The 17,139-nt window shown below is 40.3% G+C and overlaps 1 protein-coding gene across 2 annotated transcripts in view; it reads left to right on the forward strand.

Annotated features, from left to right (window-relative positions):
• Positions 1-17,139, forward strand: part of YWHAE (tyrosine 3-monooxygenase/tryptophan 5-monooxygenase activation protein epsilon) — a 38,591-nt gene that overhangs the window by 752 nt on the left and 20,700 nt on the right. The gene's annotated exons all lie outside the window — the stretch shown is intronic.

A 17,139-nucleotide genomic window follows, 5' to 3' on the forward strand; every position in this document is an offset into this window, starting at 1 on the left:
GTCGTGCCCGAGGCGGGAGCAGGGGCGCGGGTGGGAATCACGGCTGCCCATCCTTGGGCGGAGGCCCGCTGAGATGCTGCGATCGTGTTTCTCCCTCGGCCGGCACCCTCCCCTGGTCTGAGGGTTCTTAGGCTTTTCGTCCAACTGCGCCTTCTCCCCACGCTCCCTCCCCGCGGACTGAAACCCGAGCGCTCCAAGTTGCTGCAGTTATTCCTGGCCCCTGCGCCGTGGGTCCTGGTGGGTCCAGCACTGAACGGGCAGCCAGGAGGCGAGTCTCAGCCCTTGGCCAGGGCCCGTGTCTCAGTCTACCCGTTCGTAAGAATAATGACTTTGCTGTTTGCCTGCACTAATGTGACAACGGAGAAAGACCTGTTGAAAAATAAAGTTATTTCAAATAATGGTTAGTAACAGCATTTTGGCGACTGCCCGGTCTTGGAGTGCGTGGTTCGTACCTCATTGGGGATTTTAATTTACCCCAGTCATTCAGCTGGGCTGTGGGTTTGGGGATAGCGACCATAGGGAGTCCCAGCAGATCCTATGTACTTTCCTCTGTTTTATGTACAGATTTGAACAGTTTTTCTTTGTTCCTCGGTCCTTTGCCCATAAAGGTTCTTTCGTCATTTTCTAGAACTTTATGGAATTGTCCATTGTGTCTTTTTAGTCAGTTCCAGGTTGCTGCTTTTAAAAAATTGCCCCTCCCTCAATTTTAGACGTGGGTATTAGAATTACCCTCACATCTGTTAAAATGTAGTATTATGGAAACAGTCATATATGTGGTTTTAATGCTGTTGTGGAGTGAGGCATGGTATCAAGTGCCATTGATCTTTAGATTTTTCTTCATTACTGAGCCATTTATTTTTCAAAGTGTCATGTAGGACCATCGCTTTCCTAGAATACCTATTTGTCATGTGAATAGCCTCAGGGCTCGATATCATACATTAGGATTCAGGAATTTGAGAATTAGGAGAAAAGGCTTTGAACTGAAACTTAGGGAAGATACTACACTAAATTTCGTCTTGTAAATCCTTAAATTGCTATTTGTATTAAATAAGGTTCCTGTTAGGAGGGGGAGGGGAATAAGATTGGGAAGTACAGCTCAAGGTCAGATTTGCCTTTATTTCAGTGTTTAAAAGTCAAACATGTAGGTGTGCTCGTAATGGAAGTGTCGTCCGTCTCCCCCACCCCCTCCAAATAGGTTCCCCTTTTAATCTACCAGTGCCCTTGGCAGGAAATTTGAAATTATATTTGAATGCTTTCTGTTCTGTAGGGATTTTAGGTTCCGAGTAAACTTGTGATAACCAAAAGGACATAGAGGAATGTTTTTTTAAAACTTATTTTAAGAACTGACTTAGAAGCTCATGATTGTGGTTTCTAAGTTGACAGTTTAGTGTTAATCATATTTTGGAGTTGAGTGCTGAGGATTTTTGACCAAATCTCCTACTAGTTATTCAACACAGTCCTCTCCAGATAGAGCCACATCATTACATGTACATTTTGGTGTCTCCTTCAGAATCTAGAGGGGGAAGGAAATAGGGTCTACCAGATGGAGAGAAAGTCTTCTTGGGCACAAGATAGGGATTCATTGGAAAGGAAGAAGAGGAAGACAGTTATCAAGAATCCTACTCTACTTGTGTCTACTCCTTTATTTGGTACAATAATTTAGTGTTGTTTGTGGTGACAAAAATTGATATAGTTTTAGCCACCAATTTATCCAGTGTGGGGAGTGGAAGAAGGTGAGAGTGCATTTGAATGATTTGGTTTTGGGTATTTGGATATACTGTTTTTTCTCATTGTTCCTGCATTACCTTCATCTTTTATTTTGCATGCTGTGTTGAATCTAATACGTAAACTTCTTTGTAGTATCACTTAATTCTATCCTGGGGAATTGGAATCAATTTATATGGTTTATTTAAAGGTACTGGAGGAAGAGATAAGATGTGTTCAGAAAAAACAATTTTGGGTTGCTGATATATTGAGGTTTGGGACTAGGACTGCTCATCTTGAAGATTAAATTTAGCATCCTAACTTAAGTCAGTCAAAGGGATAGTTTTTATGTCATTCGTGGCCATATTAAGGAAATGCTGCCCGGCCGGCTTGGCTCAGTGGTTGAGCTCAGGCCTATGAACCAGGGGGTCGCAGTTCGATTCCTGGTCAGGGCACATGCTTCAAATTCTGGTTGCAGGCTTGATCCCCGTGCAGGACGCAGCTGATAATGATCTCTCTCATCATTGATGTGGCCCTTCCCCTTCCCCCTCCCCAAAATCAATAGGAACATATTAAAAAAAAAACCAGCCTTCCTGAACCTAGTTTTACTGTTCTATCTGTATGAACCACAATAGTACAGAAAAGTGAGGAGTGTGGCGGGGGGAGTGAATACTTTCACATTTTCTGAGAGTAAGAGGCTCACCAGCATACACTACACTTAAGTTCATGGGGTAGTTGCTGGTTTCATCTTTCGACCTTCCTTCTCCCTGTGATAATTGGCTCCATCTGACAGGGTAAAGTTTTGATGGTCTCTTTCGATTCATTCTGTGTGAATGCATCAACACGGGGAATACATCTGTTCTGCATTACTAAGCTGTCTTTTTAAAATACCCGTGCCTCATCTCTAGCTTATTCTGGTAGCCAGTGAGGGGTTCTGATATGCCTTGTTAGGAGAAAAATACGGGTAATAGTAAATTAATTTTAGTAATGAGTTAAAAAACAGGTTAACCCTGGCTGGTGTGGCTCAATTGGTTGGAGCTTTGTTCCATGCACCAAAGGGTCCCGAGTTCAATCCCCAGTTGGGGCACTTACCACAGGTGGCTGGCTGATCAATGATGTCTGTCTGTCTCTCTCCTTCTCCCTTCCTCTCTATCTAAATCAATGAAAATATGTTCTGGGGTGATGGTTAAAAAAACACTCATGTTTAACATTATACTTAAAAAAATAAAACAGGTTAATTATCAATTCTAGACTGTAGGCCAGTAATAATTTTTATTGCTATTTCAGTTAATGGAGTTAACTTTATTGAGTGCAATTTTTTCTCTCCTTCCTATATATAAGCAGATTTAGATAATGCAACTTTTAAAATAACCACCTACTGGTAGCTTTTAATCTTCCTATTTAAAGCAGATGCTCTTTTGTGTATATTTTAGACTTTTGTATAATATTGTACATCAATCTATTCTGTTAGCTTACAACACGGGAATATAATAAAATCATGAATCATTGTAATTTGAGGTGATGGGGTAAATTCTTACTACTGTGGACATTCTTAGGCACTCCTTTCACCTTTATATGAAAACTAGAGGCCTGGTGCAAGAAATTTGTGCACTGGGGTAGGGGCGAGGGAGAGTGTGGGACTAGGACTGGCCACTGTGTGTGTGTGTGTGTTCCTCAGCCTGGCCTGTGCCCTCTCGCAGTCCAGGACCCCTTGGGGGGTGTCCACCTGCCGATTTTCTTCTGACTACTTTTAAGATGTTCTCTGCCTTTGTTTTTTTGTAGTTTCCCTCTAATGCAACCAGGTATTAATTTTCTTTCTCCTCGCAGTCCAGGACCCCTTGCTCCTTACCGCCTGTCTGCTCGCTGCTCCTTACCGCTCAGCTCCCTGCTCCTTAGAGGCTCCCACCACCGCCGCTGCACTCGTCAGCTGTGAGCCTGGCTTCTGGCTGAGCTGCGCTTCCCCTGTGGGAGGGCACTGATCATCAGGGGAGTAGCTCCTCCGTTGACCGTCTGCCCCCTGGTGGTCAGTGTGCATCATAGCGACCGGTTGTTCTGGTCATCCCACTTTAATGGTTGCTTAGGCTTTTATTATATAGATAGATATATTTTTTTAAAAAAATATTTTTATTGGTTTCAGGGAGGAAGGGAGAGAGAGATAGGAACATCAATGATGAGAGAGAATCATTGATTGGCTGCCTCCTGCATGCCCCCTACTAGAGATTGAGCCCAAAACCTGGGCTTGTGCCCTTGACCGGAATCAAACTTGGGACCAGTCCCACAGGCTGACACTCTATCCACTGAACCAAACCAGCTAGGGCTATATGAAAATAATTTGAATTCTGGTAGGGGAAGAACACTTAATGACAGGTATTAAACTGAGCAAATTTTGGATTCAGTAAGTACAAGCAAACACATTGAAAACCTATACAAACAGGCTTCTCATAATTGTTTCATAGCTTGGTCAAGGGAATGTGAAATGTGTAAAAAATTTCTATAACCTGATATAGTAAGTGAAATTTCAGAGAAGAAGGGAAGATAACATGAAAAAAAATTTTTTAAAGGAGGGTTGTAAGGCTGATTTTGCTAGACTTTTACCTTATATTTAAGAAAAGAATATTTAATCCTCACCTGAGGACATTTTTAAAACAAATATATTTTATTGATTTTTTGCAGAGAAGAAAGGAGAGAGATAGAGAGCCAGAAACATTGATGAGAGAGATCAATCAGCTGCCCCCTGCACGCCCCCCCAGTGGAGATGGTGCCCACAACCAAGACACATGCCCTTGACCGGAATCGAACCTGGGACCCTTGAGTCCGCAGGCCGACGCTCTATCCACTGAGCCAAACCAGTCAGGGCGCCAAATTCATTTTTATACTCTCACCCACACCTTGTTAAGATCATTCTATTTACAACACCCAAATCCTGTGTAGTTTAGAAAACAAATGACCATGATGCTGGTTTATCTTTTTTGAAATTTAATCTTGACTTTATTGCCTTTCTTCCAGTGATCTATCACAGTAGCTGGGCAAATCTGTCATTGTTAGGATTGATTGTGATGATGTCAGGATTTTATCTAGCTAAAGCAGGGGTCCTCAAACTTTTTAAACAGGGGGCCAGTTCACTGTCCCTCAGACCGTTGGAGGGCTGGACTATAGTTTAAAAAAAAACTATGAACAAATTCCTATGTACACAGCGGCAGCAAAAACACCCGGCGGGCCAGATAAATGTTTTCGGCGGGCCGCATGTGGCCCGCGCGCGGGCCGTAGTTTGAGGACCCCTGAGCTAAAGCAATATGAAATGTGTTTAACTCCTCATTTAAAGGAGTCATGTTACACTGTGAATAAGAGTTATGACTATTTAATATTTTGTAAGATGTGTAGTGCAAAGGCTTTGGAATCCTCTGAATTCCTTGTCTGCAAAATGGGGATTAATGATGCCATGAAATTGTGAAGTTTTGTAAACTGCAAAGAGTAATACTCGTCAGGCAGTATTATTTACGAGAAATTTTCATTCAATGTGAATGATGAAGTAAATGTCTTTGCTACTGATCTATTAAGGTAATCTACTGTTTTTGAGTTATTCTTAGCAAGTATATTCTCATGGGTTTAATCTCTAAGTTACATTTTACATAAATATAGAATATTTTTTCAAGATAGAATTCTCAGTCTTAACTCATATCTGGAAACTTGCATATCCAGAAAGTGAAGGTTGTTTAAATTATTTATTTCCAAGCAATATAATCTATACTTTGGCCATGTTGAGCTGGTATGTAGTTCTTTTGCTTTTTTAAAAAAATGTGTATTTTATTGATTTTTTACAGAGAGGAAGGGAGAGGGAGAGAGAGTTAGAAACATCGATGAGAGAGAAACATTGATCAGCTGCCTCCTGCACACCCCCCACTGGGGATGTGCCCGCAACCACGGTACATGCCCTTGACCAGAATCGAACCTGGGACCTTTCAGTCCGCAGGCCGACGCTCTATCCAGTGAGCCAAAATCAGTTAGGGCTCTTTTGATATTTTTGTTGCTGTTAATCCTCACCCGAGGATATTTTTCCATTGATTTTTAGGAAGAGTGGGAGAGAGAGGGAAAGAGAAACATTGATGTGAGAGAAATATGTAGATTGGTTGCCTCCTGCATGTACCCCAACCAGTGCCCAGGCTGGGGAGGAGCCTGCAACCAAGGTATGTGCCCTTGACTGGAATCAACTCGGGACCAGGCCGACGCTCTATCCATTGAGCCAAACCGGCCATGGGTGTTGTTCTTTTGATATTAATTCCAGGTTAATATTCATCAGAATATAATATTTACTGCCTATGGATTTGGGGTGAAAGGTTCCATAGTATGAAAATGCGAAAGTAAATCAGTGTTAAAATATTTGCATATTAGCAGTCTGATATTACTGAGTAGGAAAATAAGGAATAGAGTTAAAGCACTTATGTTCATAGACAAGCCTCAAAGCTATGGTGGTTTGATGCTGAATATAGTTCGAAGGAAGAAGCTTGTTGGTGCCACTCTCCCTGCTCTGGGTGTGTTCTGCCTTTATAACAGCAAATGCTGAATGCTATTTTTGCTTTTTGTCTTTTTCATAAAAGCAAAAATCTTAGATTTCTTTCATGTAGTGAAAACAGGTACTAATGTAGGTCTCTTTGGTGTTAATTTGAATTTTGAAAAGCAGGGGATACCTGTACATATAACCGATTTGTGAAATGTGATTCTAATCTAAAGGCTTAGTGTAAGCCCTGGGCAGTGAATGGGCTGTGATTAATAGAAAGCTACCAATTAACACGACTTAGTCCTTAGTCATTTAAGGATTTTCTAGGACCTTGGAATGGTGGTTGTGAACACTGTGTTGTAGAAATGTTGTGTCCTTGGTGATTAGTCATTTAAGGACATTGTAAGAACTTGGAATTGTGAGCACCTTTGTGTTGTAGAAATGTTAAGTAAGTATCCTACTTAATTTGTGTGATGCTCTGGCTTGTGTGGCTCAGTTGGTAGATCATTATCCCCTGCACCAAGAGGTCTCCAGCTTGATTCCTGGTCAGGTCACATGCCCGAGTTTCAGGCTCAATCTCTAGTAGGGGGTGTGTAGGAGTCAAACAATGGATGTTTTCTCTCTCACTGATGTCTGTCTTCCTCTCCCTTCGTTTCTCTAAAATCAATAAAAGACATTCTTAAAGAATTTGTGTGATTAATTGATTTTATTTGATAAAAATAAGTTAAATTATAAACAAATTAGTAAAAATTTATAATAGGATTACCATGGGAATTTGTGCTGAGTACTATGAAAGAAACAAGATGCTGAAATAAAATAAGTTTGGGAAATCTCTGTAAAGAGGTTCTATTCTAGCCCTAGCTGGTTTGGCTCAGTGGATAGACCATCTGCCTGTGGATTGAAGGGTCCCAGGTTCACTTCCGGCCAAGGGCACATGATCGGGTTGTGGGCTCAATCCCCAGTGGGGAGTGTGCAAGAGGCAGCCGATCAATGATTCTCTCTCATCATTGATGTTTCCATCTCTCTCTCCCTCTCCCTCCCTCTCTAGAATCAATAAAAACATTTTTAAAAATAAAGAGGTTCTATTCCATATTCTAGCAACACTTTTCACTATTCTTGTCATATTAGGTTTACCTAATACTTGCACTCTTCTTAGACCAAAACACACATACTTTGTGAAACATAGCATGGTAGAAAAACACTATCTTTATAACCAAGATGATTTAGATTAGATTTTCATTCCAGTTTATGTATTTAATTACATACTATTTGACATATGTTACTTCAGCTATATGAGCTTCTTTCTTCACCTACAACTTGGGAGTTACCTCTCACTGAGTTATGAAAAATAAAATGAGAATGCATAATAAATCCTCTGGTACACAACAGGAAGTCATCAGTGTGAAAAAATCCTTTTCTTTGCTTGCCTGTCTTCCAAAATTAAACATACATACACAACCCTGGCAGGTAGCTTGGTTGGTTTAGAGCGTTGTCCCAATAGGTTCAATCCCTGGGTCAGGGCACATATAGGAATCAACCAATGAATGCATAAATGAGTGGAACACCAAATCAGTGTTTTTCTCTCTAAAATAAATAAACACACACACACACACACACACACACACACACACACAGAAATTCAGAAGGATACAGGACAGTTTTCCCTGACAGCTTTAGCCTATAATGCCCATGGTTCTCCTCTAAAATTCCTGTATCACAGAACTTGGGAAGAATAATCCTTACTTTAACAATAATTCTCCTTAGATTGCAAACTCTTCTCTATTAGGTGTTAATCCTGAATTCTTTTATCATTCACAAAGGGAAACTCATTCCCAAGACGTTCTAAATAAATAGCTTCTGATTAAAAAGTCCAAGAATGGCTGAAACTGGTTTGGCTCAGTGGATAGAGCGTTGGCCTGCGGACTGAAAGGTCCCAGGTTCGATTCTGGTCAAGGGCATGTACCTGGGTTGCAGGCACATCCCCAGTGGGAGATGTGCAGGAGGCAGCTGATCGATGTTTCTCTCTCATCGATGTTTCTAACTCTCTATCTCTCTCCCTTCCTCTCTGTAAAAAATCAATAAAATATATTAAAAAAAAAAGTTTTTTAACATTCACAAATGTTTTGTTGAGAGAAAAAGGCATGTTGCTGAATAATACTTTTTCTATGAAAGAATACAGTATATAATATCCATATTAGAACAATGTTTTCACATTAACATCTCTAAAATCCAAATTTTTCCTGTTTTTTATTTCTTCTTTATTAAGGTATTACTTACATGTCCTTATCCCCCCACACCCCCACTCATGCCCTCCCCCTCTCCCCCAATTTTTTTTAAGTAAATGGTGTGTCATAGTGCAACTGGCAGAATTTATCTTAGTGTTATGTAAAATAATGATGCATGTTATAGTGGTAGCATATTGGAGTCAATAATATGAGGTATGTTTTTGTTTACAAATGCATTGGCATTTGAGCAAAGAGAAGTTCTGAGGCCTGGCCGGTACTCCTTAGTGGTTAGAGTGTTGACCCGCGCCGGAAGGCTCGAGAGTTTGATTCCCTGTCAAGGGAATCATAGCTGGGTTGCAGGTTCATTCCCCTGCCCCTTGTCAGGGCACATTTGAGAGGCAACCAATCTGTGTGTGTGTGTGTGTCTTTCTCCCCCTTCTTTCCCCCCCTCCACTCTCTCTAAAACAATCAATGGAAAAAATATCTTCCAGTGAGAATTAACAAAAAAGGATGGAAACAGAACTTTTTTGAATTTGATAGTACGTACCACTTTACACTAGTAGTCAGTGAAGAGAGGACAGAGCTTTCCATAGTCTTTGATATGAGACAGGCACTAGCACCAGATATATAAAATGCCCTACTTTATAGCAAGCTCCACTGTTATTGCTAATTCAAATTGACTCTTATTTGCACATACTAACAGAATTATCATTCGGAAGCATTTATACAGTCACTACAATATAAGCTCCTTGAAGAGATCTTTTGTCTATTTAATGATAAATCCCGTTTCTAGAATGGTGCCCTTGGTACATAGTTGGCACTCAGTATGTTAGTGCCATCTGTCAAATAAAAAGTAAAAGTGATACATTTCTCTCTTTGTTAATCCTCACCCGAGGATAGTTTTTCCATTGATTTTTTATTATTTTAAGAAAGAGTGGAAGGGGTGAGGGGGAGAAAAAAGAGGGGAAGAGAGTGGAGAGGGGGAGAGAAAGGAAGGCGCCCCAACTGGGCCCTGGGGATTGAACCTGCAACTGAGGTATCTGCCTGTGACCCTTTGGCGCATGGGCCAATGCTCTAACCACTGACTGGTGCCAGCCAGGGCCATTTCTCTCTTTTTTAAAATAGATTTTAAAAAATTGATTTGAGAGAGGGAGAGAGAGAAACACATTGATTTGTTGTTCCACTTATTTATGCATTCATTTGTTTATTCTTGGATGTGCCCTGATTGGGCTTGAACTTGGCAACCTTGGAGTATGTGGACAATGCTCTAACCCCATGGTCAGCAAACTGTGGCTCGAGAGCCACATGCGGCTCTTTGCCCCCCTGAGTGTGGCTCTTCCTAAGCCTTAGGAGTACCCTAATTGAGTTAATAACAATGTACCTACCTATATAGTTTAAGTTTAAAAAATTTGGCTCTCAAAAGAAATTTCAATTGTTGAACAGTTGATATTTGGCTCTGTTGACTAATGAGTTTGCCGACCACTGCAACTGAGCTACCTAACTAGGGCATATATTTTTCTTAAAGCTACAAACCTCAGTTTTTTATTGCATCCTCAGGTCCTTACCACATTAGTTACTATTGGAATTAAAGTAAATAATTTAATAGATTGAATTAGAATTTTGAGTAAAGTAAAATTTGGTTTTAGCATCTCATAGAGCTCTTAAGAGATTTGGAAGCATACCCACAAAAGTGCAAATAGCCTTTTAAAGTGATGGCATCACAAACTTTGAGCAGACTTAAGCAGCTGACTTATTTATTATAAATTTAGAACGGTCCAATTTGACAGGGATTTAATGTTTCACTACCAAGGTAATAAAGTCAGTTTAGCTGAGAATGTTTGGTAACCAGCTTAATCCAGTGGGTTTATTAGAGTATAACTCTGTCAGAAATCATGATTCATAGGGAGCCTACTGAATTTCTTTTATGATTAACTGATAGATTACCTGCCCTTAAAATTGTTCAAGTCAAATTCTCCATGCTTTATGCTCAAAACTGATGTCTCCAGTATTTGTTAGTGTGATAAAGTGTATGGTACTTTCTTTTTTTTTTTTTTTTTTTTTTTTAAATATATTTTATTGATTTTTTTACAGAGAGGAAGGGAGAGGGATAAAGAGTTAGAAACATCGATGAGAGCGAAACATCGATCAGCCGCCTCCTGCACACCCCCCACTGGGGATGTGCCCGCAACCAAGGCACATGCCCTTGACTGGAATCGAACCTGGGACTCTTCAGTCCGCAGGCTGACGCTCCATCCACTGAGCCAAACCAGTCATGGCGATGGTACTTTCTTTAGAAGAAATTTAGTTCATATATATATTCCTAAATGCTAACAGTAGAGTCTTTATTACTGTTATTTGGATCTTCTAGAAATCCATAAAACAGAATATTGATTGTCAGTGCATTGTCTGTGAATTAGGTTTAATGAAAATCCAAACTTTGCTTAGCTAATAATTCACTCATTTCTTGGAGGTTGTCTTAAGTCCATCAGATCATTTGAAAGCAACATGCCACTTGGACATTCACATACAGAACTTTCTACAGAAATGCCCTTAATGGTATCATTAGATCAGAAGTATCCAACGAAGTGAACACTGCTTCTCTTGTGTAAATCTAGTCAAACATTTTTCGACTATTCCTTCTTAAGTAAAGATCTATCTGGTAAATTCCTTAGGTTTAGTACCTTGGATTATTTTCACCTAATAAACTTTTATACTTTTTAATCAAATACAATAAAAACAATTTAACTTGGGACATTTCAAGTTATTGCTTTGATGCCATTAACCATAGACAAAATTCTTAGACAAAACTATGAACATTATTTGTTCATAGTTTTATGTGTATCTCTGCTCTTTTAAATAATGTTTGATTTTACTTGATAGCCTTTTTAATGATAGTCTTTTTAAAAACATGTATTTTATTGATTTTTTTACAGAGAGGAAGGGAGAAGGAGAGGGATAGAGAGTTAGAAACATCAATGAGAAACATTGATCAGCTGCCTCCTGCACACTCCCTACTGGGGATGTTCCCGCAGCCAAGGTACATGCCCTTGAGTGGAATCGAACCTGGGACCTTTCAGTCCACAGGCTGATGCTCTATCCACTGAGCCAAACCGGCTAGGGCTTGATAGCCTTTTTTAGTGTAATTTCATTGAGTTTAAGAAAAATTTTTTTAACATGTTGAGACACTAGTGTTTTTGCCCTCTTTTTTCCATCTTCTTGTACTTAGGCATCAGGATTTGAGTGAACTATTTTGGCTAGTGCAGTGTGAGCAGAAATTATGTCTAAGAATATGTGTAACTATACAGGCAGTGAAAAACCCTTTCCTGGTTCTATGTTTCTTTCCTTGCTTTTTTGACAAGGAAGCCTTAAGTGTTAAATGGTCCAACTCCTTGATGGTGGACCCTCACTTAAACATTTGAGTTGAGAAAGAAAGCTTTGTTGTGTCGACCCTCTGAGATTTGGGGGAGTTTTTTAGTTTCCAAGCACACTTATCCTATCCTTTGGGGATACAAAGTTATCTATCACAATTCATAGCTATTGATTCTTAAGAAAAGGTTTAAAACATGTTTACTGTCTTGTGCTTTCAATTTTGAGATGCTAAGTAGATTATATTTAGGCTTTTCTGCTTTCCAGAATCTTAGGCGAGACACATGTTGCTTCAAAATTAATTATTGGTTTCTCTAAAGATGAATAAATTCATCCTTTGGCTGGTATGTTAAATATGTACATGCCATATTAAGAACATTTTGCGGGGAGCTCCTGGGTCCGTACGTGCTGACTGCGCCTGCTCGGCTGCGCCCGGAAGGTTTTGAAACATGAATCCTTCATTCTTCTTTATTGCCCTTTACTTAGGAGTAGCTTCAGCTGCTCCAAAACTTGATGGAAGTTTAGAGGCACAGTGGCACCGGTGGAAGGCACCACACGGAAAAGTTTATGGCCCGAATGAAGAAGGATGGAGGAGAACAGTGTGGGAGAAGAATAAGAAAATGGTTGACCTGCACAACCAGGAATACAAGCTAGGGAGAAAGAGCTACACCTTGGGAATGAATGCTTTTAGTGACATGACCAATGAAGAATTCACGCAGGTGATGTTAAAACCAGAAGTGCAAGAAAAGGACAGTGTTCTGGAAACACGTTGCTGAAAACCCCCCAACAGTGGATTGATGAAAAGAAGGCTATGTGGACATGGACAACAGGGGGATGAGAGCATGGGGGGGTGGGGGGGGGGAGGGTGCGGGTTAATGGGGGGGGATAAGGACACATTTGTAATACCTTAACTAATAAAGAATTAAAAAAAAAAAAGAACATTTTGCTTTCATGCATGCCTTTGAATAGGAGTGAATCATAACACTTTGCTCCTCTGTGCAAATTTTCCTGAATTCTAAACTACATCTCTTGAGAACTAAGTATTGAGGATTTTTTATTTTTGGGAGACATTTATTTCATTAAGTTCTCTGGCCATCTTGAGCTCTTTTATCTTAGGTCTTTAGTTTTCCCTTTGGTCTTCAATCTAGCTATTCTCTCAGTACTATTGCTGGCATAGGTCTGGGTTTCAGTTTTTTATTGGGGACCCCACCTCCAAATGCAGACATCAGGTTTCCCTTTGCCTGCTGTACTTCTCTATTTCCCTTTCAGCCCAGAAGACACAAACACACATTTTTACTACATACAGTGCAAGAGCCATTCATCTTTTTTTATTTTGAGCGTACACTTATTAAAGCTTGGGATAGTAAAACAAGGAAGGGCCATCCTAGGATAGAAGAAGCAACAGGAGAGAGCCTAGGAGGAGCTGCTTTGGCTCTGTAGAGACGTTATGGGAAAGAAGTGTGAGCCAAGGTGGAGCTGCTGTCAGCTCACTGGAAAGTCAGAGAAAAGGGGGCCTTGGAGACAAGTTCAGGATAAGCTGCCACTGCCCATTGCTCCCTTGGGTGCAAGTCTCATGGGGACCCTTAAAATTTAGGAGAAAGAAAATAAACTCGAAAAGGAGATTTGAGTGGTGCCCCAAGAAGGGCATGCCAAGAGCCATTCCTCTTTATACAGGGATCCCTAGCTCTCGGTATTAACAGTCTTTGATAATCATAAAGTGGGAATATTCCTGAAATCTAAGCAATTGACACTCCCCTTCTAAATTCGCCTTTTATCATCAAAGGATAAAGTACTTTTTTTCCCTCAGCACATCAGCAAATGCTTCAATATATTTGTTCTCTTCTGCTTGCTATTCTCTTCCAGTGCACATGGCTCTCTGTGATGCTGAATCTTTTGTATTCATTGTATTCAAGTTGTAGTTATTTTGTGAAAAGTCTATAAGGTAATAGTCATGTAATAGAGGAAAACTCAATGTGAGGGAAAGATGGCATTTTATTGAAAAGTACAGGTTTTACTCAGGTCTTCCTGTTTTGAAGATGTGCTCTCGTTTAATAGAACAATTACATTAATTTATCTTACAGGGTAAAGACTTCTCTATGTCAGTCCAGATGTATGCATATAAAATATATTCTGATAGCCCTAACCGGTTTGGTTCAGTGGATAGAGTGTCGGCCTGCGGACTGAAGGGTCCCAGGTTCAATTCCAGTCAAGGGCATGTACCTTGGCTGCGGGCACATCCCTAGGAGGGGGGTGTGTGCAGGAGGCAGCTGATTGATGTTTCTTTCTCATCGATGTTTCTAACTCTATCCCTCTCCCTTCCTCTCTGTAAAAAATCAATAAAATATATTAAAAAAATATTCTGATCCCAAATTAACAACTTCAAATAACCATGTCTTATAACTAATAATTGGTCTAGAGAGATTTTTACTGGGGTGAAATTTATAATTACAAGGTGAAATTTATAGAGAGAGTTTTACAATTTACAGAGATACCCTTACTTTTTCTCCCCTGACTTCATGTTAGTGTTGTGTTACCCCTAAGATAACTTTGCATTCTTTCCATTTGACGTAGTGATTTGGGAAGGTTGCCTTCATGCAAGCCAGAAATAAATTTGTCTTAAGTTTCTTTTCATGTTGGATCTTTGAAGAAGTTTTCTTTTCAACAGTCCCCAGTCAGCTGAAGATTCCATTGTTACCATTTTCATGTCATCTGGATTACTTTTCATTGAGAAAGGGGACTTCAGAGCTACGTACTTAGTTCATCTTAGTCTTTAAAAAAAAATTATGTTAAAATACACATAATTTACCATTTTAACCATTTAAAAAAATGTTTTTATTGATTTTAGAGAGAGAGGAAGGGGGAGGGAGATAGCTAGAAATATTGATGAGAGAGAAACATTGATCTGCTGCTGCTGCCTCCTGTACACCCTCCACTGGGGATTAAGTCAGCAACTGGGGTATGTGCACTGACGGGGAGACCTCTGGGTGTATGAGTTCATCCTCAACCACTGAGCCACACTGTCTGGGACCATCTTAACCATTTTTAAGTGTACCGTTCAGTGGTATTAAATGCATTCACATTTTTGTGCAGCCATCACCACTGTCCATCCCCATAACACTTTTTTTCATTTTGTAAATCTGAAACTATATTCATAAATTAATAACTCCATTCTCCTCTCTTCTCACCCCCTGGCAACCATCATTATACTTTCTGTCTATGATTTTTAACTAAGAGTACTTCATGTAAGTGGAATCATACAGTATTTGTTTTTTGTGACTGTCGTCTTTCACTTAGCACAATGTCCTCAAGGGCAGTTCCGGTTGTAGCATATTGTAGAATTTCCTTTTTTCAAAAAGACTTTTTGAAATTGATTTTTAGAGGGATAGAAAGGAAAGGTGGGAGGGAAGTGGAGGGTAGAGAGAGAGAGAGAGAGAGAGAGAGAGAAGCATGGAGTGTGTGTGTGTGTGTGTGATTTTGCTTACCCATTTGTCCATCAATGGATACTTTGGTTGTTTCCACCTTTTAGCTATCCTATATAATAAAGAGGCAATATGCAAATTGATTGCCACACCCTTGCACAAGATGGCTGCCTCATGTGGTCACAAGATGGCCGGCAGGGGAGAGGAGTTGGGGGCAACCGGGCCTGCAGGAGAGGGAGGGCAGTTAGGAGCGATCAGGCCGGCAGGGGAGGGCAGTTGGGGGTGATCGGGCTGGCAGGGGAGTGGTTAGGGGGTGATCAGGCTGGCAGGCAGAAGCGGTTAGGGGCAATCAGGCAGGCAGGCGAGTGGTTGGGAGGCAGCAGTCCCGGATTGTGAGAGGGATGTCCACAGGGATCGGGCCTAAACCAGCAGTCAGGCATCCCTCGAGGGGTCCCAGATTGGAGAGGGTGCAGGCTGGGCTGAGGGATTCCCCCCCCCCCCCCCGCCCCCACAAGTGCACGAATTTCATGCACCGGGCCTCTAGTTATGAATCATGCTGCTGTGAACATGAGTGTATAAATATCTCTTCAAGGCCCTGCTTTCAATTCTTTTTGGTATATTATCCAGAAGTATAGTTGCTGGGTCATAAGATGTTCTGTTTTTAAAATTTTTGAGGAACCACTATGCTGTTTTACACACACAGGTACCATTTTACATGCCCACCAACAAGGCACTTTTTTTTTCTGTACATCCTCACCAACACTTAATTTCTGTTTTTTTTTAGTCACCATCTTAATGGATGTGAAGTGGTAGATTGTCTTAATATTTTAGATAGATAGAGGAAAGAGCTTGTTTTTTTCCTTAACTGTTTTCCTCTAAATGAGCCATAGCTCTTGATCAAATCTGATTGTTGTATAAAGTGGCATTTACTATCCTTTGTTCAGATTGCTTTGATGGGCTTATCCTGCCCCCCTCCCTTTTTAAAAAAAATACATATTTTATTGATTTTTTTTACAGAGAGGAAGGGAGAAAAAGAGGGATAGAGAGTTAGAAACATCGATGAGAGAGAAACATCGATCAGCTGCCTCCTGCACACCTCCCACTGGGGATGTGCTGGCAACCAAGGTACATGCCCTTGACTGGAACCGAACTTCGGACCCTTCAGAGAATCATCCTAAAGGTCTGAGCTCTGCTCATTAAATATATAAAGAGAATTTAGTATAGGTGGATAGAGCCGATACTCTATCCACTGAGCCACACCGGCTACGGCCTGCCTCCCCCTTTTTTACACCAGCTAGTCACTTTTTTATATATAAAAGAACACAAGTTATAACCCTACACTTTCTAACTGTCCTTTATTGATAATCTATAGCAGATGGATCAGTAAGATTATAGTATACTATATTCTCAGGATATCCCCAAATGCCTTGACTCCTGTACTATATTATGAGGTTGTGTAGGTTCTCCTTTAAGTAATTTCATTTACAGAATTCAAGGTCAGATCATATAATACTAGGTACTTCATATTTTAAGTCTGTAGATGCTGTAGTCTTATTAGTCGGGACTATTATGTTAATTTATAGGCACTTTGCTAAAGTGTGATGACATAGGACACCTATACTAAATTCTCTTTATATATTTAATGAGCAGAGCTCAGACCTTTAGGATGATTCTTTGAGTCTGAGAGTTATTTAGGGACAGGGATAATGAAATTTTTAATGGTTCTGCAGCAAAAGGGCCTATTGAAATTGCTGAGAAAGGACATTAGAATCTCTGGTTCTATCTGGAGCAGGGGTCCTCAAACTACGGCCCGCGGGCCACATGCAAATACAAATATTGTATTTGTTCCCGTTTTGTTTTTTTACTTCAAAATAAGGTATGTGCAGTGTGCATAGGAATTGGTTCATAGTTTTTTTTTAAACTATAGTCC

Source organism: Myotis yumanensis, unplaced genomic scaffold, assembly GCF_028538775.1.
Source record: "Myotis yumanensis isolate MYYU_CA2020_CCGP unplaced genomic scaffold, mMyoYum1.0.hap1 SCAF_16, whole genome shotgun sequence".
In the NCBI taxonomy this organism is placed as follows: Eukaryota; Metazoa; Chordata; class Mammalia; order Chiroptera; family Vespertilionidae; genus Myotis; species Myotis yumanensis.